Source organism: Ursus americanus, chromosome 34 (genome assembly GCF_024610735.1).
Source record: "Ursus americanus isolate L20-20 chromosome 34, mUrsAme1.1.p, whole genome shotgun sequence".
In the NCBI taxonomy this organism is placed as follows: domain Eukaryota; kingdom Metazoa; phylum Chordata; class Mammalia; order Carnivora; family Ursidae; genus Ursus; species Ursus americanus.
In genome coordinates, this window is record NC_142160.1 from 27,365,659 (window position 1) to 27,386,541 (window position 20,883).

The window sequence follows — 20,883 nt, forward strand, 5'->3', positions numbered from 1 at the left end:
GGGGTCAGGCTGACATCATGGGCAGCTGGATGAGACTTGACCTGAAGTTTTGGTTGGGTCAGTGTTCAAGCTCCACTGACCCAGAAATGCAGGGATGATGTCTACCACTCACATATTAACCATTCTGCCTGAATATTAAAATCATGCTTTACTGGGGCCCCTGGGCGGCTCAGTCAGTTAAGCACCTGACTCCTAATTTCAGCTCAGGTCATGATCTCAGGGTTCTGAGACTGAGCCCCATGCCAGGCTCTGCACTCAGGAGGGAGTCTGCTTCTCTTCTTAGCCCTCTCCCTGTGGCCCTCCCCCCACTCATGCACATGCTCTCTCTCTCTCTCAAATCAATCAATCAATCAATCATCTTAAAAAAAATCATGCTTTACTTACTAGGGCATATAGACTTAGTTTAACAGGCTAAGCTCACCAGAAGTGAGATTAAGTGAAAAGCTCACATCCTATATCAACAGGACATTAAAAGAGTCAATGAACTTGGCCACGTTAAGTCAAGCCAGAAGGGTGTTCGTGTCTGGGAGGTAATGAGACTACCCGAATCCAAATCTCTCTCTTTCTATCCTTCTACATCTATTTCCCAAAACAGGAAACACCAAGGAGTGCAAATAAGACCATGCATGACCCACGCTCTCAGCACTACTAGTACACAGAGAATTCCATGACCTTCAAATTATCTGTAAGCAAAGAAATAGATACCAACTTCCACTGCAGCAGGTGTTGAAAGTAGAGAGAGGGAGACTTAGTGACCCATAAAAAATAAGAGAGGGAAGGAAAAGATGCAGATGAAGCATAAGTAAAATCACTCCAGAAGAGTCCAACAGTGGGTGTCAAGACACTGAACACATGTCTGGGACTTCGTAATTCACAGCACCAGCTACAGCAGAGGGGTTTAAGATAAGCAGCACCAGAAGGGGCATCCTTGAAGCATGGCTGCTGCCATGGAAAAATCAAATAGAGAAGGGATTGTTGCCCCTGACGATGTTGCCAAGAAGGACAAGAAGGAAATAAGAGAGGATGTTAAAGATCGTGCAAAAATAAAAGAGAAACAAGGTGTTCAGGAGATATAATGGCTCACGGAGACAGACAGCATCTCTTCCCAACTCTGTGTTCAGTGACGTCCCATTGGTAGCTTGAAATCCACCATGGAGGGAGGCTGTATACCACAGAAACTGGCAACAGCTACGATTCAGCCTGCTACCGCCCCAGGAGATCTGGTTGTTGAACATTTATCAGCACACCACTGCACCAATCAATTCCCTGCCCCCCCCAGCACAACTGTCAGTATCATCTAGTAAAGAAACTGTACTGTAGTAAGCTGGCATAAGAAGGTGCTCTTTATCTAGGAACGCTGCCCACAAAATAGCTAGAAATTGAAAGATCAAGATGACTTCGTGTAAAACGACCATAAAAAGAAAACGTACATGTTGATGGTTGCGTTTGTACTGATAAAAATTCTCCCAAAACCCAGTCACAAAGCAGAAGAAAACTTAACACAACTCTTTAAACTGAATTAAGTATCCTAAAGCAAATATATAGAAATAGATTTTTTAAAATCCTTGAATCATAAATTTGAAAAAAAAACTAAGACTAGAAACGGTTGTAAAACAAGAAGAAATGCAACATGAATTGATTGAGAGATACTGAAGAAAAAGAAGCATTATCTGAGAAATTAGGAATAAATTAAAAGTCCCAATGGAGAATAAACTTCAGTGGAAACGTAATAAGGAACAACAAAAAAGAGTAGACAAACAACCAAGAGAATTAAAATGCGATAAACAAGTTAAAAAGATCCAAGAGAAAGTGGCTAAAATGGAAGGCAGACAACAAAGGTCTAACCCATGAATCATGTGGTCTCTGAAGAAGCCAGCAAAACATTGGAATGGAACTAGTATTTAAATTTATCATCCAAGATAATTTTCTGGAAATAGAAGAAATTTCAGTCTACATATAGAACTACAGGGTAACTTTGAGAATTGACATGAGACAATTATCTCCAAGACATATCCTAGGAAAACCATTAGACTTTAAGACCACAAAACAAACAAACAAACAAAAACAAAAACAAAAGACATCCTCAGAGCCTCCAGGCAAAAAGATCCAGTAACTTACAGGAAAATCAGGTCGGGCATTAGTTTCTCATGAGTCACATGTGAAGTAAAGCAACAGGGAAGCAGCATTTTCATGATGCTCGAGGAAAGAAAGTGCCGTTCAAGGGTTTTATACCCACCGCAGCTATCCAAGCCATGGACCACTGTGCATATGCCCTTCCTGAAGAATACAGGAGAGAATGAACTTCGTCCGGCTAAGTGATAACAGAGGAAATTTCAGCAAAATAACCAACAATGACAACTAATACCGTCAACTGCAGCGCTAGGAGTAAAACAAGGAAGCTAACAAGGGTGGAAAACATATAAATATTAAATGTTCTCACAAAGTAGAAAGAAAACATCCAAAAACGTGAGGAGACAGGGTAAAGATAGGTAGAGCAGAGTAAGATCATTGTCCATTGTAGTGAGAGTCAGACGTTACCACTGATAGGTCAGATAATAAGAGGATAAGTAAGAAACAAAAGGACTTAGGGAAACTATACAATATATAAATACAAAAAATTCTTTTTTTTTTTAAAGATTTTGTTTATTTATTCAATAGAGATAGAGACAGCCAGCGAGAGAGGGAACACAAGCAGGGGGAGTGGGAGAGGAAGAAGCAGGCTCATAGCGGAGGAGCCTGATGTGGGGCTCGATCCTGTAACGCCGGGATCACGCCCTGAGCCAAAGGCAGACACTTTAACCACTGTGCCACCCAGGCGCCCCTAACTTGCCTCTTTGTGAAAAGATCTTCAAGTTGGCTTATTGAACAAAACCCAACTCTATGCTGTGATCGAAGAGACACACCTAAAACACAGTGAATCGAGCAGAGGAAAACCAAGGAGACGGGCAAAGATTTACCAGCCTACGGACACAATAAGAATTCAAGGCTCATTATTGTGATATAAAACAGAGTAGAATTTAAACCAAAAAGCATTAAACAAGATAAAGAAAGGCACAGTAAAGTTAAAACCATAACTCACAAAGGACTGGAAACTGTATCAGAGGAGAAAATGCTATAAAGAAAATTATTGGGCTAAAAGGGTCAGATTTGGAAGATGGACTGTAGTTTAGATTTAAAAAAAAGTCATATCAAGGTCAAATTTCCTAAATAAGAGAATAGCCTTGCTCTTAGGAAATACACAGAATTATTAAGTACTAAAGCTACATGACATACACAGCTCTCAACCGGTTAAAAAGTAGTGAACCTGGGTAAAGGGCAAATGAGAACTCTGTACTATTGTAATTTTTTGTTAAATTTGAAATCATTTTTTTAAGGTAATTTGTATGCATTGGTTAAAACTCATCTGAAGGTCCACTTGGGATTTATGCATTCTTCTGTATGTAAATTTTACCTAAAAAAATTCCACAAACCATAGACAAATATTGAATTTCAATTAATAGATGCACGCTGAATGCTTCGGGGGGGGGGAGTATACCATCAATGACTTCCAAATCCTTGCAGAATAAGATGGACTGTTGGACACGTGAGGGGATGGATGGACACTTTCACATGTGATAAAAGCAAACAGAGCAAAGTGTCCATCACAGAATGTAGGTCTTGGGTGTTCGATTCTTTCAACGTTTTCTATATGTTTGAAAGCGTTCCTAAAAAATGGAAGGAAGAAAAGGTAAGTCAGTAGTTTGATGCTGTGCAGACTTCATCAGTAACTAGAGGGCTGACTAGATTTTCCACTTTCCAGCCCTTTCTCTGTTTACTTGGCCTCCGTCAGCCTCTCCCATCCCCGTCTGGTCACACAGTCTTGGAAACCCCAGGAGCGCCTCCCCGAGCTGCGTCTCACCTGGGCTGCCGCTCGGTGGATGGGCAAGTGGGGTCACTGGTAGAACTGGGCCCCACAAACCTAGCTCTGCTTTCCTTTTTCTCTAGCTTGAAATAAATTAGGCCAAGGCTCTTCATACGTTGAATTTGTTTCCTTTAACACACCTGTCCTTGCCTGGGTGAGGCAAAACTCGTTCTTACTGCATGGAAGTCTGGTTCTGGTTTATTTTTTAGGGTAAGAAAAGAGGCCATTAAAGTTCTCTCTGATGGTTGCGTCGGTCCTTGTAGGGGGAGGGGACAGACGGAGCCAAGGGAAGAGATGTCCTGGTAAGCAAAACCCCACTTAAAAATTTTCCCTTTCTTTCTTTTTGTTTTTCCGTTTTTCCCTCTTGAAGCGGCTCTCCCTGGAGTCAAAGCATTTTACAAAAACAAACCACTCCAAAGCTTTCAAGTCCAGGGAAAGCTCAAGCAAAGTTAATTAACATGAAGGTTCTCACAAAAGTTAATTAACATGAAGGGACTCACAAAAGCTGTCTGTTGGCATCTGCTCGCCTCCCATGTGCAGCGGTCCCTTTGTCTGATGGCAGACCCCGGCCCGGCCCTGCCCCACAGCATCTCCCAGGGCCCGGGCTGCCTTCGTTTCTCCCAGAGCACGTCGGAGGCCTCCGCGATGTTCCAGGAGGCTCCTTGCTTCGTGAACTTCCGCGGCTGCTTGTATGCTGTCCCTGAAGGAAGCTAGTTTTCAAAATGCTAGTTTCAAAAAGGTAGAAGTGGAAAGAAGGGTTGGGATGAAATCTCTCTTCGTAACATGACAACTGTTTCTCGCAGTGTGATGCAGACATATAGATACACATAAATTATATAAAATCACCGGAAACAATAATATGTAATAAATGATGAATAATGCAGCACATTAAGTAATAACATAATTATTAAATAATATTACATCAATATCAATAAATAATATTGAAAACTATTCGTAAGAATCATATCATGAAAACGCACATCCTCTCTGACTTTGCCTCTGCCCTATGTAAAGCTACTTTTTCTCAGAAAGAGGAATATAGGGGCGTCTGGGTGGCACAGTCATTAAGCATCTGCCTTCGGCTCAGGGTGTGATCCCGGCGTTATGGGATCGAGCCCCACATCAGGCTCCTCCGCTGGGAGCCTCCTTCTTCCTCTCCCACTCCCCCTGCTTGTGTTCCCTCTCTCGCTGGCTGTCTCTCTCTCTGTCGAATAAATAAATAAAATCTTAAAAAAAAAAAAAAGAAAGAAAGAGTAATATAATGTACCTACTTTTTTCATAATCTGCGGTTTAATTGATCAATAGATTATGAAGTTTCTTCAGTGTCAGTTAACATATAGTTTCTGCAGCCCCACAAGGACTTTTCTGATCTGCAGAAAATCAAATTGTCACAAATAAATATGTATATAGGTCTTGCCATGTCATGTATCGGCCTCTTATAAGTATACAGCCAAATATATGTGTGTGGGATTTGTTGAACAAGCCATGTGAAGCAACGTTATTTCTCTTAAACAAAGGCTTACTGTGGGGATACTTCCCCAGAAAGAAGTTGTGCAATTGTGCCAGAAAAATCCATTAGTTTAGATTTATGGAGTTATGTACCATTTACCTAGAACTTTGATATTGGGGATGTTTGCTAGGAATGCTGATTTGGTTCTCTCTAGAGACTTTAAAATGTCTATCTCAGAGTTCCTAATGGTTACAAAGGAGTCATACTGACACATGTGTAAATCTTTCTTCATTCATGAACTGCCCACAGTGAACCATCACAGTTCTTTGCTTATCCAGAAACTGGCCTAGGTGTGTTCCCTGGGATTGATTTAGGACTTTTGGGGTGCAGGACTGATGTGACCAGGACACAAATAGAAGAGCGAAGGAAGACTTGATTTTCATTGTAGGTATTTCCTATTATTGTTGCCAGTTTTGTTTTGTTTTTTTGTTTTATTTCGCAAATGCTTCTTATAATTCCAAGTATCACTAAGACCACAGGGCTTAACTGCCTGGTGACTGGTTGGCTAGCTTCCACAAATAGATTTTGAAGCGACTGGCTCAGGAAGAAGAGAGAGCCACACACCGCAGCCTTCCCGGTGCTTGGGGCGATGTGAACACGTAGGTGGGTTGCTTTGCTCCTGTATATAGAAGAGTTCCGGTTTCAGAGAAGTCTGCCGCCAATGACAACAGTGGAAATTGTGGATATAATAGGTAAATGTAAATTTAGATGGTAGAGACCAGAAATGTTTCTAGACAAGTCCCAGACAGGAAAAATTCCCAAAGCTGAAAAGGTAAGAAAGACCGTTCTGGATCGTGGGAAGTGTACTGTGGGGTTTAAGAGCCTGTTGTGGGTTCGAATACTGGCCTTGCTCCCTCATGGCTGGAGGACATTGTATGTTACTGTGGTGGACTGATGCTCAACACCCGCCCCGCCATCTTACCTCTCAGAGGGGGAGCAGCTAAAAGCATTTCCCAGACTCCCTTGCAGCCAGGAGTCAGGATGTGATAAATCACCTCCCAGCCATCCTGTGCAGTCAGAGAAGGCAGACAGCAGAGGTGAGTCTGAGGACATATTTGTGTTGCTTCTGGTGTTTCTCCTGGTTGTGGTGGCTTGGTTCAGGAGCTGTCAAGAAACCTTCCAGTGTCACTGGCGGCTTCTCGATCTTAAAAGAGGCAGAAACCCTCTTGTCTTCTGTTTCCATGGCTTTGGCATTGTTCCTCAAAACTCAGCACCCAGTTTTTTTCTCCAGCCTTCATAGTAATTCTGTTATTATTTTCAATCATTTGTTACCGCGTAGTGACTCCCTTTTTATTTAAGCCAGCAAGAATGGAGTCTGTTCTTCACAATGGAGTCAACAGAAGCTACTTATCCTCTCCGTGGTGGCTTCTGACGTGTCTCCTTGGCTAGGCTCAACTACAGTCCCCGGCATTCTCTTTCACTAGCTTCTGGTTAGGGTTATTCTCCTTCCAGAATTGGGGGGTTGGAAGGGAAGCAGTGGCCATTTTATAACATAATTTTGTATGTACCTTCTCCCAGTATTTAATCAAACACTAACATAGGTGCTGCTGTGAAGGAATATTACAACTGTGATTAAAATACCTAATCACTCACCTCTGAGTTGATTAAAAAGGAAATTATCATGGGTGGGCCTGACCCATCAGTTGGAAGATCTTCAACGGAGGTTTCATGCTTTCTTGAGTTTAAAGATTCTCTTCAGGTCATGCCTCTGGGGTTCCAGCCTGCCCATCATCTTCCTTTCCTGTCTGCCCTAAGGAGGACCTTGGACTTACTAAGCCAGCCCCCACGAGTACATATGCCAATGTCTTGTAATAAATCTATCATCTATCTATCTATCTATCTATCTATCTATCTATCTATCTATCTATCATCTATCTGTCATTTCTTTTATTGGCTCTGCTTCTCTTGTTGGACCCCAACCGATATACTCTCTGAACCTCAATATGGTTAGTTGCAAGATAGCACTTAATGTCTCATACCAGGCTTGCTCAGAGAGTTCCATAAGAAAGTGAATGTCAACCCAGTACCTGGCAAACATGTCAACTCTCTTTTGGACACTATCTCTGTGCCTATCTGATTTTGGACATTTATTCACAGGGTGCCAATAGCTCTGCAGGGGGGATGATCTCAAAAACCAGTCCCGCCTCCCACAGAAATATCAAAATGCCCTGCCAGAGCACATGATCCTTCCTGCTTCTGAATTTCTAGGTTCTGCTTACCTTTTCCTGAAACTTAACCCCATTTGCCATTTAGCATCATTTAACCATCTGACACATGGCATTATGCATCATTTGCTCCCTCCTAACTCCCACCAAAGTTCCCCAAATTAGGGCATGTACTGCTTAGATTGACTCCAACTCACATTCTATCATAAGCTACGTAATACTCTTTGCAAGGAAAATACTTACATTATGAGGATCAAAGGACCCATTTTAGTCTTCCTTTACTCAGCTCACCCCCAGGAACAGGTAGTGATGGGAAAGGGTGGGGATACAGCTAAGTCCATGGCTACTCTTGAGACCAAATGGGCCATCTCTTTAGTACTAAAGACTTGGAATCTCAGAGGTTGGGTCACTCCTTAGGATGGTCATTTGTTTGCTTTTGTTATTATTTGTGTTTTCAGATGGGAAACACTCCCAATCTTCCTGTATATCTCTCTCCTCAAATGATTAAACATAGATTTCTCACACGACCCAATGATACCCAAGAGAAATGGAAAAACTTACGTCCATACAATAATTGCTACATGGATGTTTATAGCAGCGCTATTCATTATCATGAGAAGGTAGAAATGACCCAAATGTCCATCAACTGGCCAAGGATGAACAAAATGTGGTGTTACCATCAGTGGAATATTATTTGACCCTAAAAAGGAGTGAAGGACTGATTCATGGTACCCCATGGATGAACCTTGAAAACACGATGTGAAGTGGAAGAAGCCGGTCACAAAAGACCACGTGTTGTATGATTCCATTCGTAAGAAATGTCCAAAACAGAGTGGAAAATAGGTTAGTGGTTGCTTGGGGCTGAGGGAGATGGGGAGGATAGGGAAGCTAAAAAGGAGATGAAAATGTGCTAAAATCGACAGAGGTGAGGGTTGTACAAGTCTGTGAATATACTAAAAACCATCGAATTGTACACTTTAAAGAGGTGAATTGTATGGTATGTGAATTATATCCCAATACAGCTTTTAAATGAAAACAGAGAGTAGGGATAAAATTTATTCAGCAAACATACTCTTGTTTTTGATGACTGTTGTGTTTTAGTCAGCAAATACACATGCTTCAAGTACACCTGTCTTAACTCCAGATTCCAGATTCTTCCCTTAATTTAACTGCTCATCAACTGATTAACACCCACCCAACTAATTTCCATCACCTTAAGTTCCCTAGCCAGTGAAGGTTCACAGCCTGGTGCAGCGTTAATATCCATATTTGCTATTATTACTACTATCTTGGAATTTGCAGCACTGCCTGATTCTGCTACCTCTTTAACTGCTCTTCTTTTCTTCCTTCATGGGTTCCTTTTCTTTTTTTTGCCCCCTAAGTTCCACCCTCCCTCCTTTCCATCTCCACTCTCTCCTGCCAGGTGCTCCTCAACTATGCTTCCTATTCCAACGCTTCCCAGATGGATGTTGGTCTGGACATCTGGGAGCATCTATTCAAGTGTTTAAACATCACGGGCTCAGAACTGCCTCTGGTCTCTCCCAGACTGCATCTGCTCCTCCTCCCTTCCTCATTTCAATTGCAGGAATCCCTGTCATCACAGCCGCACACTCAAGCAGGAAAACTGGCTGTGGTTCAGCTGGGCTGCTCCTGCCAAACGGAGACTCAGCACTCTTCCCCAGCTGTGGGGTTTTGGCAGCTGATGTCTCAGCTCAGTCTCTCTTTGGGAGTTACACTTGATGGAGGAAACATACCTGGCCCCATATCATGCCCCTTTCCTGGTGGCAGCCTGTATCCAGTGACTGGTCAGTGTGAGTGTAGAGCTCTATAGCCTCCTTGCCCTAATTTGATCCAACTCCAAAGAGCCATCTCAGCCCCCACAGGACCGGCAGCATGACAGTTCAACTTCTCCCTCTGTCCAGTGCTGCTTCTTCGACTGTCCCATATGTGTTGCTCCTGGGAGCACTCCCCAGTGAACGTCCCACACAGGTCTCCATCTCAGAGTCTGCTTCTCATGGAAGCCAACCTGCCACACTGTCACCTTTGACTTCCTCAATCTCTTCTCCCCTCAGTGAAAATCCAAAGCCTGTCAGTGTCCTATGAATCTGTGGCTCCCTTATCAAGACCAATGCCATGCTGAGTTTAGGTCATTCAGGACAAAAACAAAACAAAACAAAAACCTGCCTCCAGTTGGCCAGAACACAAAGACTCTCAGAACTGAAAAATTTTGAGAAGAGATTAACTTTAGGTGCAGCTTGATCCAGGGTTCAAATGATGTAAACAGTTTTGACTTCCTCCTCTTCTTTCCTTGGCCCTGCCTTTTGCGCTACTGGCTCCTTACTCAGAAAAACTCTCTACCCCTCCACTCACAAGGAGGCTGCACATTTCTCACTGGAAAGCAAATCCTACCAAAGCACATCTACTCTCAGAAGTTTCAGATGGAGCCTCCCAACATCAAACAGATTCTGATTGGTTCCTCTCCCATCCTTGAACCAATCACTGTGGCCAGGAAATGATGCTCTTATTGGACACTCTGGATCACATGATCAACCCAGAAGTCGGGATGACTCTAACCTGAAGCAGATAGCCTGTGGGTCGGGAAAGGGGTGGTTCCTCCAGAAGAAAACTGGGGCGGGAACCAAAGCGGTGAATGGATGTCAAGAAACGCAAGCAATAGGTTGCTGCTGTAGTTGCATTTGACGGCCGCTGCAGCAGCTTCCCATGCGCTTCCTGCTTCACGGTTCCAGTTCTGTACCGCTCATCCGTCCTTCAGCCCTGAACCACGGGCACAACCAGGTATCTGTTTAACAGTCTTCAAGAGGGCAAACAGATAAGGCCATTGTCAGTACGCTAGCTTTCTTCCCATGTGCCCTACACATGCCCTTCCTAAATTTTTGGGAGCTTAAGAATCACCTGGAGAGGGGTCTCCTGGATGGCTCAGCCAGCTAGGCACCTGCCTTCGGCTCAGGTCATGACCTCAGGGTCCTGGGATCCAGCCCCGCATGGGGCTCCCTGCTTAGTGGGGAGTCTGCATCTCCCTCTCCCTCTGCCCCCTCCCCACTTGTGCTTCTTTCTCTCTCTTTCAAATAAAGAAGTAAAATCTTTTAAAAAAAATACAACAAAAAAAGAATCACCTGGAGGGGAGTGCCTGGCTGGCTCAGTTGGAAGAGTGCAACCACTGATCCTGAGTTAAAGCCCCATGTTGGTGTAGAGATTATTTAAATAACTAAAATTAAAAAAAGAAAAGAAAGAAAGAAAGAAAAAGAATCACCTGGAGAACTTACTAAAACAGATTCCTGGGCCTTAAACCCAGAGATTATGATTTGGTATAGTTGAAGGTGGGGGAACCTGTAAGTTAACATTTCTAGCAATTTCGCAGGTCAGGTTGACCTAGTCAACTGACTAGGTCAGTTGTCACTAGTCCTAGGACCACACTCTGAGAACCGCAGTTCATGGGTGGCATCGGCTCCAACATCATAGACCTCACATTTTCCAGACACACCCTAAATTTCCTATCTTCTGAGACTTAGCTTGCCCTTTCTTTTATTGATAAAGCCCTTTCCACAGTCTCTGCCTGCTGAAATCCTATCCTTCCAGGCCAAATTCCAATGCCATCTCCTTCATGACATCTTTCCTGATCTATTCAGCCCTTTAAGTCCCCATTTGCTTGATTTATTCCTTTTTAAAAACCAATGCATCATATTCTATATTATATTTAGTTGTACATCTATCTTCATTTATCTAACATATTTCTTTTTAAAATACAAAAAAATTTGTTGCCTTTGTTGTTGTTGTTGTTTTTAAAGTTGATTTATTTAAGCAATCTCTATACCCAACGTGGGGCTCAAACTCATGACCCTGAGATCAAGAGCCACATGCACGCTCTGCTGACTGAGCCAGCCAGGCACCCTGCCTTTTTTGTTTTATTTTGAATAATTATAGAAATGGTGAAATGCTTGAAAAAATAGGAGAAAATAAACACACACACACAAAAGTCAACTTTGGGACAATCTGGGGGATTTGAATATGAATTGGGTATTATGTGACATAAAGGAATTATTGTCAATTCTGTAAAGCAGGGTGGTTAGGTTACCAGAGGAGGAGAGAGGGAGGGGATTGGGTAAAATGGGTGGGGTGGGCGGGATGGGCTTTCAGTTATGGGATGAATAAGTCACAGGGATGAAAGGCACAGCACAGGGAGTACAGTCAATGATGTTGTAATAGCGCTGTGTGGGGACAGATGGCAGCTACACTTGTGGTGAGCAAAGCATAATGTATAGACTTGTCAAGTCGCTGTTTTGTACACGCTAATGTAACATGGTGTGTCAACTATATTTTAATTAAAAAAAATCCTTCTTTGTTAGGAATCCATAATGAAGTATCTGTCGGTGGGATGGGACAATGTCTGGGATTTGTGTTAAAATACTCCAGCAAGCAATGAGAAATTGGAGGACAGACAAAACAGAACAGGGAAATGTTATCAACTGTTGGAACTGGATACATGGGGCTTCATTATTCTATGTTATATTTGTATGTTTGAAATTTTGTTGTAATGAAAAGCAAAGTAAAACAAAAATGCACATATATGTGTCATTATATTTATATACATTTGTAGGGAAATAGAAAGAATTAGATTTTAAGGTTCCTCGTGTCAGCGACTGTGGTCCTGTTACTCTTTTTATCCTGCCGGAATCTGGAGCAGTGCCTGGGTCTAGATAGCGTGCTATGCTCAGTAACCAGCTGTGACAGGAAGGCACAGAGGAGGCGAACAGTAGCCATAGACCTCCCACTGGTAGTGCTTAAGCCTGGGGGCTCAGAAATCCATGACTTGCTTTACAATTTCTAGCGAATCTTGGAACCTTCTAGTGTTCTCATCTGCAAAGTGGGCGAAATTATAATAGGTACTTTGTAGGGTTTATTCTTTTACGAAATACTGTACTTAACGGAGTGCTATGTTCCAGGGATGGTTCTAGCCTTCGGGGACACAGTAGTAAATACCATAGCCAGACATCCCTGTCTTCAAAGAGCTAACATTCTACTAGGGTAAGAAAGACAACAAACAAATAAGTTGGCTAAGTATAGAGGATGTTAGAAAACACTTAATGCTGTGGACAGACTTAGGCAGAAGAGGGAGATAGGTGTGCTGGGGGGGGGCTGTGGATTGTATTTGCAGTTTTAAAGTGGGGGGGGGGCAGGCGACCCCTGAGAAGGTGACCTTTCAACAAAGACCTGAATTCAGTGAGGGAGTGAGCCATGTGTCTGTCTGGGAGACAGAATGTCCAGTCCTGGTGGAGGGAAGAATGAAGTGCAAATGTCCTGAGGGAAAACCGTGCCTGGTGTGTTTGAGAAATAACACGAGTTAGCATCATTGTCTGTGCAGTGGCCAGAGTGAGTACATGATTTAATGTGGAGACGCTATATTCTAAGTCACGACTGGCAAGCTTTTCCTGTAAACGGCCACACAGAAAATATTTTGGGCTGTGTAGGCGGTGTGTCGTCTGCCCCTGTGGCACGAAAGCAGCCGTAGAGGACGCAGAAATGAACCAGCATGTGTTCCAATAAAACTTTATTCACAGAAACACGTGCCCGGTCTGGATTTGGCCTGGCAGCTGTCGTTTGCTAACGCTTCCTCTCAATACATCGCTCCCTCTAAGATTTTGGAAAACAGCAGGAAGATAGAGGGAAACTAACACCTAGAACAAAGGACCCGCTCCTCTAGTCTCCGTCTTCCCGTTTGGTTTCAGCTCGCCACCTTCTCGGGGAAGGACGCGGTGGCGGCGACGGACGCCTGTCCTGGTCTCAACGCCCCTGGCGCCGCGTCTGCCTCGGGCTTTGTCTGTCTGTCTTCGCTCCCCGGTCGTTCGTCAGATCTCCGGGCCTCGTCCCGCCGCGCCTCCCTCGCTTCCCAGCGCCGCGCGCACTCGGTGCCCTTGCCGTCTCGCTCCGGCTCTCCGCCTGCGCCAGATCTCCCGGGCTTGTGCCCAGGACTCCCCCGGGGCCTGCGCCACGACGGGCCGGCTCCCCTCGCAGGCGCTCCTCCTGCCGCACCCGGCTCTGGAGACACTTCTCTTGGCCTTGGTGCGGAGTCCGACTTGACCGAGTAAGGGCGCGGACAAGTCTCCTGGGGGAGAAGGAACAAGCGCGAGAGGAGGAAATTCGGCAGGGGTCACAGCTGACAGGTGGGGACTTGTTACCCAGCTGGGGTGTTGGGGCAAGCACGAGCAGGCATGATGTGGCTTCTGTCATCCCAGGTGGGCGCAGGCTCTGTCCTCAGCCGAGGAAGGGTAGTTCATAAATGCAGCCATCCTCCCTCGCTTGCACGTTGCAAATGCCACCTAATTGTGTGCCTTATGATCACGAGCCATTAGAGACCATTAGTAAATGAACTATGAGATTTCAATCGTGAAATGCAAACTCTCTTGTGAAATGCAAACCTAGCCTCACATATTAATTGCTTCTAATTAAGGAGGAACATTTTAGCCAATTAGCTTTCGGAATTTAAGTGTAATCAGAAGGATAACTCAGAGATTTGCTAATTGCTTCCTCCACTGCGGCCGTTTGCCTTTACTGCAGACATATACTTTGTGCACCTGGTTGTGCACCGCCCCCGCCCCCCCCCCCCCCCCCCCCCCCCGCCGGGGTAGCCGAGGGGCCCAGAAGCTTGGCTGCCTTGGAGTGGTGTAGACAGCAGGCGCCCAGACCTTTGAAATTAACATGGAAAGCACATGGGGGGAAAGGGAGGCCATAAGATAAGGGAATAAGAACATCAGACTGCACTAGATTCGGGTCTGAAGTCTGGCTTGACTCCCAAAGATGCTGGCGAATGTTAAGGATGTCACAGCACTTCCCCGGCCTTCTTGGGTCTAAGATGGCCAAGGCCTCGGACAGCTTTGGCCTTCCATGATTCAGGACAACTTCCCAGGATTCATGATAACCTTCCATGAGTCCATATCAGGTGGGAGCTGAAGAAGAAAAGAGAAAGCATCTGTCGGATAGAAGGGCCAAGTGTCCTTATTGACGCTTTGGTCCCTACAGAAGTATTTTGGGCACCAACGGCTCTTGCAGCCCCTGGATGTTTTGAAGATCTTTGTCTCTGGGCGTTGTGTTCTATTCCACTTTTTTTCATGCCTCTTCCTCATTCGAATGGTCTTGTCCTAGTTTTGGTGGCCCTGTGGCCCTTTCCGCGGCATCGTCCTCATTCTCTGGACAGCTGAACACGTGCCCTCTGACGGAGAGCTGTTTCCTGCTCAGCCCGCAGCGGACCGCCTCCTGCTTTTCTCCCTTCCTGCCTCATCTTGCTTCCTGCCTTGCTGCACAGAGGCTCTCACCAGGAGTCCACCTACTGCTGCCGCTGATTGAAATTTGTAATTACAAAGATTATCCTTTTGGCATCTTCGTGTGGGTTTAAGGCTGCAGTCCTCACCAGTCCGAACTTGCTCATCAATGCCTCCTCCATCTATGTGATTTTTCTCTTTATAAAAACAAAACCGGTTCTGATCCACCACCACCCCTTTCCACGAGAATGTACGCTGCTGTCCGTTGTGTACAAAGATGTTGCTGTTGACGGAGGTATTTTCTGGGCTTGCTTTAGTGTGAACTCTTCTCTGGGTTTATTTTTGCTTCGGTGATAGCTAATATCACACTCCTGTGCCCTCGGTCGAGGTCCTGTGGGCAGGAAGCAATGAATGAAGAGAACACACTGCAGGAAATAAGAATGTAAAGGGGTTGGATTGACTGTGAGGAAGACGCGGTGGTGCTTGCCTCTTCTAGCGACGCTGCTCACTGGGGTGTGTCTCATTGTCAGGCCCATTCTCTTTGCCCTCAGAAAGGGAATTCCTAAAGAGTAGGTGGGAACCAATGGTAACGAAAACACCCTGCCATGGAGAATGCACCTGCTTTGGCCAGGCCAAGCTTGATTTGGGTCATCTCTATGTAACAGAGAGCCCTGGGTCCCTCTGTTTTCCTGAGGTCCGCCAAGTTCTTAACAAGATCCCTAAAATGGCAGCTGTTGTCATTTCCGGGCAGGGAACCTTCACAGAAGATGGCGTCCAACATACTCTCCGTCACGACAATGTGGATGACGAGACAGATTTGTGTTCGAGGCGTATTCTTATTAGGTGCAACTTTCATTAAAAGTAATTAAAACTTGGCAAATATCCTTTTTGGGTGATTAATAGGCCATCTCCACTTCTCCTTTTCAGAGGTCAGTTGCCAGTTACCAAAATGAAGCACCTGCCTTTACATCAACGTGGCTGCTGCCCGAAATTCCGCAGCATGCAGCATTCCCCAAGCTGTTAAATATGCCCATCGTGCCAAAAATAATGGGGCCTTATGTTTACCTAAGTCCTGAATAAATATGGTGGATTTTGGGACACAAATCTGATTAAAAACTTCTCCCCAGGCCAACATGAAAAACTAAATTAGCTTACTTAGTTAGGTATATGTAATTTATAAAGAATATAAAATTGGATGGCAATGAATGGTCATTTTGGTTGTATAAAACACGTCTAAAGGAAAGCGTCTCTCAATCCGAATTCCAATTAATGCAATTAATATTTTCCACGCTCAGTTTCAGGGAGTACATATTCCCCATGGCCAAGTGAGCATTATGTATGAAGTTCACCACCGAAGGGCTTCAGGAGCAGCCTGTTGATTAGACCAGGAGATAGGAGGGTGCGGTTATAAGACAGGAACCCTGCTTAACACTTTACTCTTGTTTTTAGGTGAAGCACCCATTAAGGAGGACATCGTATTACCCCAAGCATCTTATTCAGTGTGGGGTCCACAGAGGTTCCCTCTGGGCCAGACCTCATCACAACCATCACTGCTTTCGACCTGCGGAAGTCTGCAAAGGCCACACGTTATCTTTAGCTTATATACAGATGAGGATACAGAGGCTCCAAGGTTTCAAGCGACTTGCCCAAGTCAGAGTGGGTCAACAGCAACGCTCTCAGCAGCAAGGGCGGACGGGGGTCTGGCCTGGAGTGGCCTTCCTCCCCTGCCTGTAAGTTAAGAAGTCCACACCCTCCATGGGGATCCTGCCTCACAGCGGTGGCAGAGCACTGAAAAGGAATTCCTCTCTCTGGACTCCCAGACACAAATGCAGTTGGCAGGTCTCCACTCTTTCCCATGGACGAGCACGTGTTTTTGTGGAAAGACCGCACAGAGAAGCTGGCGTCTCTACATTGTTTTCCGATCTGGCCTGCGCTGGCTGTGTGGCCCACGTCAAATCATAGAGCCAGGGCCACATGCAGCTGGAAGGGGTTTAGGGGTCATCTCTGCTGGTGCATCACAACCACACACAGCTGGTTAGCACACGGATCCCTAGGCCTCACTCCCCGGATTCTGACTCCGTAGGTCTGGGGTGGCCCTGAAGATTCTGCTTTTCTGGAAAGCTTCCAAAGCACGCCAATGCTGCCGATCCTGGAACCCCGCCCGAGTATCACCGGCCTGGGATAACCCTATCTTAAAATGGGTCGGCGAACTGTCTCAGGGGCCAGTTAGTAAATCATCTTAGGCTCTGTAGGCTGCACGCTGGGTCACAGCTATAAAACTCTGCCACCGTGGCTGGAAAGCGGCCATACACTATCTGTATGTCAGTGGGTGTGTCTGTCTTCTGAGAAATCTTGACGAGAACGGGAGGCCCGTGGACTGCAGTTTGCTGACCCCTCACCAGGTGTTTGTAACAACTTGGGTCTCGAGTCCTTCCCCACCACTCCTTGCTTTCCGATGGGTGTGATAGTCCTTGTCTTATTTTCTGCACGGCTACGATGAAGAGGAAATGTAATCATATCACAAACACTCGGAGAAAGCCGTTCTGTGTCGGGCTACCCTGTTTAAGTGTGGGACCCTCATTATTTTAATCATCACCTTTGTCTTGATCAATGTCCCCTCTAATTATCAGGCATCACATAAAAAAACTAAGAATGTTAAGAGATGACAGAGGGGATCATCTTGAATGGTATTTAGGAACTTTCTTGGTGTCAGAAAATAAAAACCTAGAGTTCTTCTTATATCAGGAATGCTTCTGTGAGGTGAACAAGAAAGGATTCTTCAGCAACGTTACTAAGACAAAGCACGAAGTTCATGGTGGCCTGACAGGCTAACTGCCTTTGTAAAACATTATAATTTAAAAAACATTCTATCAATAGGGGCACCTGTTGATGGTGGCTCAGTTAAAGGTCCGTCTCTTGCTTTCTGCTCAGGTCATGATCTCAGGGGCCTGGGGTCGAGCCCCACGTTGGGCTCCAGGCTCAGCACGGAGTCCGCTTGTCCCTCTCCCTCTGCTCCTCCCCGCTAGCACGCGCACACACACTCTCTCTCTCAAATAAAATCTTTAAAAAAAAATTCTATGAACAAAGACATAACCAACAAGTTATATTATTTTTTATTCATGTTAGAATTTCTATCAGTGTTTGAACATTAATATTTAGAGAGTTTGTACATTTTTGCCTTCCCAGGTTTAAAATGAGAACCACACTAGGTCACAAATGGTCACGAATACACATTTCACAATTGCATGAATATTTACTCAATCTCTCACTCTCTTAACACTGTTAAGCATTTTCTTTTCCTTGCTGTACTTTACAATGAAAAGTGTGCCCCACTCATGTCTCAGCAAAGTTCCAGACATTATGGATTCATCACATATAAATTCTTTAAAAATATACTTCTGTCAAAAGACTTGATGACTACTACTATGTACACTACAAAAATAAATTTTCATATAAATAAATTATATGGCATACTTTTATCTTTGTAATTGAAATGACGCAAACCCATTTCTGCCAAAACTGGCAGACAATGAGACCCAGTTTGAATATTTACTTCCTTTAAACTCCTTACACTAACACCTACCATGAGTCTTTAATGAAAATGTTATATACTCTGAACTATTTAACATTAGTAAGCACTCTATACAAATAAAAATTCTGTTCAAAAGTAAAACATAGCTGTAATAGTGTTTCCAATAGAAATAAAATCCCTGCATTTTTTGTTATAAACTGGCATGACAAATACTGTAGGAAAACATTCTTATGATACAAAATTATAAATATCAGCAAAGATTTAAAAAAAAAATGAAAACATCGAAATGAACAAACAAGACAGACAAAACAGAACTATTTTAAAGAGAGAGAGAGAAATTCTGGCTGCCTGCCTGCCCCGAGTTCTCCCTTTGCCAGCGTGACTGTGGGAGAAAGAGCCACACCACGCGGAAAGCGGGGCCGGGCGAGCTCTCGTGCACCACACAAGCCGGGCTCAGGAAAGGAGCGAGGAGGGCATGCCACGAGCCAGAGGGAAGCAGACCTCAGAATTTTGCACCATCTCTCTCTTGAACGCAGGACGTAAGTTTTCTGAGCAGAGCTGGGTGTTAGGTGGACAGACAGTGTGGCTGACGGAGGCACCAAACAGTAGACGCGGGCCCGCGGGGGGCCCCTGGCACATGAACACACACACCTGGCGGCCACAGGTGGCTTCCAATTAGTATCTTACAGTTTTGTGGCAAGTTTTCGGGTCTGAGGTCACTATGCTGCTGGGTACTACTGGGAGCCCGTTGCCTTCTGACAGAGTTTCTGTGGGGACAGGAGGGCACAGTGGGAGCTGCCACTTGTGCGCTCCGACAGTAGCTGAGTCTGGGTACCGACGGCTTCCCTGCCGCTCGCTGGTCTCCGGCTAGGGGCGGAGGAAGACCAAACCTCAGAGCAAGACAACAGAAGCAAGACAGAAGCAAATCTTTAAAAATAATGCCTGCTTGAGATCTGCCTCCATCCATGATCTTCAGTGGGGTGTGTGCAATGGACATCTCCCTGCTCTTCGGTCAGTGTCCCATCGAGAGAACACGAATAAGGCTGAGAGGAGGGACACAGTATTATTTTGGAAGTGTGTGCCCGTAACATTAACATTCACACACTGAGAAGGATCCTTCGGAAGCTCTTAGCCTGCAGAACTTCTGACTCCCTATCACCACACCGGAGGCTCCCTATTGATTTTTCAAGAAGATACAAACAGATCCAGAAAGCCCCAACCAACTGTGCCATTTAGGAAGAGGGGGGAGTTTAAATCGTAGGGACTCAAGACATCACCTCTGGATTCACTGTGGGCCCCGAATGAATAGGTTCTTCTACTCATAGCAGGGTCATTGTCTCTGAAAGATTTCCAATCTGCCCTTAAGCTTTTGAGGGTGCGTGTGCGTGCGTGTGTGTCACGAGAGGTACAACGAAGGCTGCATGGAGTATACGTTCATGGCCCAGCTGAGGCTCACCACCAAGCGTGTTCTATAATGACTCTTTAATACCAAGGAAGATGAACAGATGTTGGCTCTAAACCCTGAGGTTCCAACGTCCACCACAACGATCCACGCAACGGAGCCCGTCTCCTCTGAGGCATGAATTGGGAGTCTCTGGATAGCAGCCAATGATCGCAAGAGATACCCTGGACCTGAAGCAAGTCTGGCGAAAGGATAAGGCGACATTCAGGGCTAGCTTTCCGCCAGCACCAAGCAACAGAGATAGCCTGACTCTTCCAGCCTAACTAGGGCAGAGCCCACTTAAGGATCACAGACAGTGAGAAGAAACAAAAAAAGAAAAAATAAAATAAAATCACAGTACAGTACATTGGGGAACCACACACGTGTTCACACACACACACACACACAGCCAAACAGAACCACCTCCAACACCACCTGGAGAAGCCACCGGGGTTAACGTACGTTCTTCATATCTGCTCATTAAACAACAGAATTATCACGCATAGCGTGTTTGAAAGTTAACGGTAACATTTCATACTACCACAGGGTTGTGATATGCAAATTTAAAATATTTTAAACAGAAACCTTTACAAAATAATCCTATTACATAAGCAATATTTGCATAGAATTATACAGGTAAATTATACAATATTTAAGCAGCAGCAACATATGCTGAAATTTAAGACTAAGTTAAGCTTGGTTGTGGCACAGAGACCCATGCACAAATCGGGAGGGGCCCCGCGGCGGCCTCCCCACCGCCCACTCTGGGGGCAGCAGTGGAGGAAGCCCAGATCGCACTATTTTACATCCGTTCCTTCGTATATTACATATGTGTACACCTCTTAAATATTTATAGAACTATTTCACAAAATAATACAATCGGTTACAGTAACGCAGAACTGCTATCCGGGTGCGCACGTCTGTGGAACTCGAAGCGGTTCTCTTCAAGCAGTTCGGGGGCGGGGCGGGGGGGGGGGGGCTTCCGATCTTTGGCCTCTTTGCTTCAGATTTTACTCACCCTTTAAAAGAAAGAAAAGTAAGTCAAACGAAGCAACAGGTG

The 20,883-nt window shown here is 44.9% G+C and overlaps 1 protein-coding gene across 3 annotated transcripts in view; it reads right to left on the reverse strand.

The window, feature by feature from the left end:
- Window positions 1–17,940: 17,940 nt before the first annotated feature.
- The window catches only part of PTCH1 (patched 1), a 61,570-nt gene continuing 58,627 nt past the window's right edge, over window positions 17,941–20,883 (reverse strand). For all 3 annotated transcript variants that reach the window (XM_045780832.2, XM_045780831.2, XM_045780833.2), the window contains one exon: window positions 17,941–20,842. The gene's annotated coding sequence lies outside the window, so the exon portion shown is untranslated. The remainder of the gene's footprint in view (window positions 20,843–20,883) is intronic.